General features: G+C 41.1%; 1 pseudogene; it reads right to left on the reverse strand.

Annotated features, from left to right (window-relative positions):
- Window positions 1–4,946: 4,946 nt before the first annotated feature.
- LOC103257970 lies at window positions 4,947–5,300 on the reverse strand (annotated as a pseudogene).
- Between the last annotated feature and the right edge of the window lie 663 nt (window positions 5,301–5,963).

Below are 5,963 nucleotides of genomic sequence, written 5' to 3' on the forward strand. Positions count from 1 at the left end.
ATATAATTTAATCTCTTTCTTTTCTATTTTTTCTGTTTGTTTGCTTGTTTGTTTGTTTTTTGAGTTAGAGTCCTACTCTGTTGCCTGGGCTGGAGTGCAGTGCTACACTCACGGCTATTGCAGTCTGAAGCTGCTGGGCTCAGATGATCCTTTTGCCTCAACCTTCCAAGTAGCTGGAACCACAGGTGTGTACCACCATGCCTAACTACCAATTTTTTTACACCCCCCCCCCAGTTTTTTAATTTACTGTAGAAATGAGATCTTGCCAAGTTGCCCAGGCTGGTCTTAAATCCTGGGCTCAAGCAATCCTCTTGCCTCTGCCTCTCAAAATGCTGGGCTGACAGGCATGAGCATACAGTGGCTTATTTTATTTTTTAGAGATGGATTCTTGCTAGGTTGCCCACAATGGAGTGCAGTGGTTATTCACAGACGTGATCATAGCACACTACAGCCTTGAACTCCTGGACCAAGGGATCTACCTGCTTCAACCTCCCAAGTAGCTGGGACTATAGGTATGCATTACCATGCCTGTTTTCAAATACACACACACACACACACACACACACACACACACACACACACGTGTGTAACTAGTTCTTTACTTTTCTGGGCATACATATAGTATTTTCCTATTGAGAATGATGCCGGTTTTAAGATAATCAAATTTTAAATTCTGGTAAATTAGACATAAATATTAAAATAGTTAATGAGAATCTTGTCATTAAAATGAAAAACAAATTTCCGGCACATAGAAGACCTCAGAATATATTTTTAAATGAATAACAAATAGATTATTTGTAAAACTTTGATGTATTACTGTACTTTGGAAAGGAGTGTAAATAAAAACCTTAGCTTATATTAAAAAAAAAAAAGCCGGGCTCAGTGGCTCAGCCTGTAGTCCTGTGCTGTGGGAGGCTGAAGTGAGTGAATTGCCTGAGCCCACGGGTTTGAGACCCTCCTGGGCAACTTGGTGAGACCTCATCTCTACAATAAATAAAAAATTAGCCGGACATGGTAGCGCGCACCTGTACTTCCAGCTACTTGGAAGGCTGAGGCGGAAGGATTGCCGGAGCCTAGCAGGTCGAGGCTGTGGTGGCCGGGAGCGGCCACTGCACTCCAGTCTGGGCCATGGAGTGAGACTCCAACTCAAAAAAAAACAAGAATGATGCTGGTATTGATCTGGAATGCATCTGTGCTTTAATTTAATTATTTTAATTGGAAGGTATTTCTTTGACACTTTCTTGTCCCCTTTTCCACGCTCCACTCCAGCCTCTACCTGCTAGGCTCTGGCGATCCTTCTGCCTCAGCCTTTCAAGTAACTGGAACTACAGGTGCATGCTACCATGCCCGGTTAATTTTTGATTTATTGTAGAGATGAGGTCTCTCCAAGTTGTCCAGGTGGGTCTCGAACTCGCAGGCTCAGGCAATCCACTCACCTCAGCTTCCCAAAGCGCTAGGTTTACAGGCTGAGCCGCCGAACCCGGCATTTGTTTGTTTTTAGAGACAAGGTCTCACTCTGTCATCCAGGCTGGAGTGCCTCAGTGTGATCAGAGCTCACTGCCGTTTTGAACTCCTGGGCTCAAGGTATCCTCATACCTCAACCTCCCAACTAGGTGGGACTACAGGCATGCACTACCACACCTGGCTAATTTTTTAATGTCTTGTAGAAATGGGATCTTACTATTTGGCCCAGGATAGTTTTGAATCCTGGCCTCAAGCCTCCTCTCACCTCAGCCTCCCAAAATGCTGGGATTACAGGCATGAGCCACTACACCCAGCTTAATATTAAAAAAAAAAAAAAAAAAAATCCCACTAAGAGGACTGGATTTAAAAAAATGTGGTACATATACACGATGTAATATTTTGCAGCCATAAATAAGGACAAAATCATGAACCTCACAGCAACTTGGATGAACTTAGGGTCTATAAGAATGAGTGATGTACCACAGAAACAAAGAACTGAGTACCACCTGTTCTCAATCATAAGTGCACCTTGAACAATTATCATAATACTATAAGAAAGGGATAGGCAGTAGTGGGAAACTGCCAGGGGAAGGAGGGCACACCTCATCAACAAGGGTCACTGCAAAATAAATATTTGTATACCTAACCCTGAATTGTACCCCACATCTTGAAAATAAATCTTTTAAAATTCTGCAGATTTCAAATGTTACTATATTTTGATAACAAAATACCTTTTACTCCATAGAATTTATTGAGTTTTTTTGGTCTACTAATCAACTTTGATGACTATTCCATGAGCCCTTGAAAATAAGTATTTTTTGTTTTCAAAATATAGAATTTATAGATACCATTTAGATTATATCAATTATGTTACTCAGGTGTATATCTTTATTTTAAAAACTTTTAAATGGATGCACAATAGTTGTACATATTTATTTTGATACATTGATACCTGCATATAGTATGCAGCGCTCCAATCAGGGTTCTTAGTATGTTCATCACCATGAGCATTTATTATTTATTTGTATTGAGTACATATCAAATTGCCTCTTCTAGCTATTTGGAAATATACAATAAATTATTTTTAACTATAGTCACTCTACTGTGCTATCAAACTGCTAGTATTAGCACTTATTTATTCGAACTGAATGTTTGTACCCATTAACATACCTCTCTTCATTCCCTACCTTCTCTCTGACCCCTTCCCAGACTCTGGTATCTATCATTCTACCTTCATAAGATCAACTTTTTTTTTTTTTTTGAGTGGGAGTCTCACTCGGTCGCCCAGACTGGAGTGCAGTGGCTGCTCCTGGCCACCGCAGCCTCAACCTGCTGGGCTCCGGCGATCCTTCCGCCTCAGCCTTCCGAGTAGCTGGAAATACAGATGTGCGCTACCACGCCCGGTTAATTTTTGATTTATTGTGGAGATGAGGTCTTGCCAAGTTGCCCAGGCGGGTCTCGAACCCGCAGGCTCAGGCAATCCACTCACCTCGGCCTCCCAAAGTGCTGAGATTACAGACTGAGCCACCGAGTTCGGCCTTTTTTTTTTTTTTTTTTAAGGTCAGAGTCTCACTCTGTTGCCCAACCTGGAGTGCAGTGGCACACTCACGGCCACTGCTGCATTGACTTGCTGGGCTCAGGTGATCCTTCTGCCTCAGCCTTCCATGTAGCTGGGATTACAGGCACTCACCACCACGCCTGGCTGATTTTTTGATTTGTAGAGACGAGGTTTCACCAAGTTGCTCAGGCTGGTCTTGTACCCATGGGCTCAGGCAATCCTCTCGCCTCTCTGCCTCCCAAAGTGCTGGGGTTACAGGTGTGAGCCACTGTGCCCAGCTAGATCAGCTTTCTTTTAAAACTCCTACATATAAATAAGAATATGAGATATTGTTCTTTCTATGCCTGGCTTATTTCACTTAATATAATGACCTCCAGCTCCATCCATGTTTCTGCAAATGACACAACTTCATTCTTTTTAGTGGCTGAATAGTATTCCATTGTGCTTATATGCCACATATTTAGATTGATTTCATGTCTTGGCTATTGTGAAGAGTGTTTCAGCAAACATGGGGGAGCAAGTGTCTTTTTTTTTTTTTTTTTTGAGTCAGAGTCTCGCCCTGTCACCCAGACTAGAGTGCAGTGGCACACAGCCTTGACCTGCTGGGCTCAGGCAGTCTTTCCGCCTCAGCCTTCCAAGTAGATGGAACTATAAGTGTGAGCCACCATACCCGGCTAATTTTCTGATTTATTGTAGAGATGAGGTCTCGCCAAGTTGCCCAGGCTGGTCTCAAACCCCTAGGCTCGGGCAATCTTCTTACCTTGGCCTCCCAAAGCGCTGGGATTACAGGTTTGAGCTACCACACCTGACCTGTCTTCAATTTATTTTATCATTATTTTGTAGTTTTCCTTGTAGAGATCTTTCTCCTTCATGGTTAAATTTATTCCTAGTTCTTAAAATTACTTGTAGGTACTGTAAATGGGATTGCTTTCTTGGTTTCTTTTTCAGCTAGTTCATTATTGATGAATAGAAATGCTACTTATTTTGGTTTGTTAATTTATTTTTATGTATTTATGTATTTTTTATTTTATTTTATTTTATTTGACATGTTCACTTACTTTAATAAAGGAATATATATCATGTTATCACTATGGAATGTAAGTTCAGGTTAGACAATAGAATTTCACAAGTGCAATAAAGCATTCTGTAGTATATCAAAGTTTGTGTATAATGTCTGGTCACACCATCTTGCTCATAAATCATTAATCACTTTCATTGAGGATAATTTGATTAGTTTAATGTTTACAATTCTTAGAAAAAAATAAACAATGCATTCATTTGAAAAGTATTCTTAATTTATCTTTGCATTAGCACTTAAAACACATATTTTTATTTCAAGATAACATTTCAAAATTATTTTAATATAACAGCAGCAAAAATATAATTCTGCAATTATATAAGAGCTAACCTGGAATCCATAATTAAATAATTCTCATGTTTACAACTGTGATCCTGAAATAAATACTACTACTATGCAGCTTTGTTGTCAGCTTTTTAGGTTTGCTTTAAACACACACATACACTTTCAGATGAGTGAGTTTTATAAAGTTATATGCTACACACTTTTTTGAAAAAGATCTAAAAGAGCCAACCAGTCCACAAGACAAGCAGAAAGTTAAATTAGCTGGGATATATATATATATAACATCCAATGCATGAGATATCCTGCAGCAACTAGGAGTACTTCAGGGTTGGCTGGCAGTCTTCTTTAGAACTAATTTCATCCTAACAGTTTAAGGAAGTGGACATTTTAATACCATCAAGTGCATTTAAGTTTTGTATCTTTTGTGTTAATTTTACTCCCCAGTAACCTAGTTCCTTTCTTGCAGGCCAATATTCAAAATACTATGTTACTGTCTGAATCCATTCAAATAATTTATTTTCAACCTAAACATGTAACCCTAATAATGATATATCTAACTACAGCAAGCTCCCTCAACAAGACCAAAACAGCATCTCTTCTTCTAAGGTTTAGGTTTTGCCCAGAATTCTTGACACATGGAATAGCCCATACCAACAGTCATTGCTCCTACAACAAAGCCTTGGACTACCACTCACATGTGGATCAGGTGAAGAGACATTTTGATATTTCCCTTGTTCTTCAATTTGTATAACCCATATGCAATGATTGCTGCAAAACCTGCCATTCCAATGGGGACAAATGGTGCCTCTTTAGCTTTTTGAATAAGTTTGGATCCCTGATCTTCATCATATGAAGAAAGGAAAACATCTGTATCAGTTGACATAGTGATTGCTTGGAGAATCTTCCAAGAGCAAGAAATCCCTCATGATCCAACTGGTTTCTTTTTATTTTTTATTTTGGAGTTAGAGTCTCACTCTGTTGCCCAGACTGGAGTGCAGTGGCCGCTCCTGGCCACCGCAGCCTTGACCTGCTGGGCTCCGGCGATCCTTCCGCCTCAGCCTTCCAAGTAGCCGGAATTACAGGCATGCACTACCATGCCTGGCTGATTGTTTTATTTATTGTAGAGATGAGGTCTCGCTGCCCAGGCAGGTCTCGAACCCACGGGCTCAGGCAATCCACTCACCTCAGCCTCCCAAAGGCGTGGGATTACAGGCTGAGCCACCGAGCCTGGCTTGTTTGTTAATTTATTTTGCTTTTTCATTTGGAGCCTCACCCTGTCTCCCAGGCTGGAGTGCAGTGGCACACCTACGGCCACCGCAGCCTCAACCTGCTGGGGTCAGGTGATCCTTCCACCTCAGCCTTCCAAGTAGCTGGAATTACAGGCATGCACTACCATGCCTGGCTGATTGTTTTATTTATTGTAGAGATGAGGTCTCGCTGCCCAGGCAGGTCTCGAACCCACGGGCTCAGGCAATCCACTCACCTCAGCCTCCCAAAGGCGTGGGATTACAGGCTGAGCCACCGAGCCTGGCTTGTTTGTTAATTTATTTTGCTTTTTCATTTGGAGCCTCACCCTGT

The sequence above is a fragment of the Carlito syrichta genome, unplaced genomic scaffold, assembly GCF_000164805.1.
Source record: "Carlito syrichta isolate Samal-C Ts95f unplaced genomic scaffold, Tarsius_syrichta-2.0.1 Scaffold301920, whole genome shotgun sequence".
Lineage (NCBI taxonomy): Eukaryota > Metazoa > Chordata > Mammalia > Primates > Tarsiidae > Carlito > Carlito syrichta.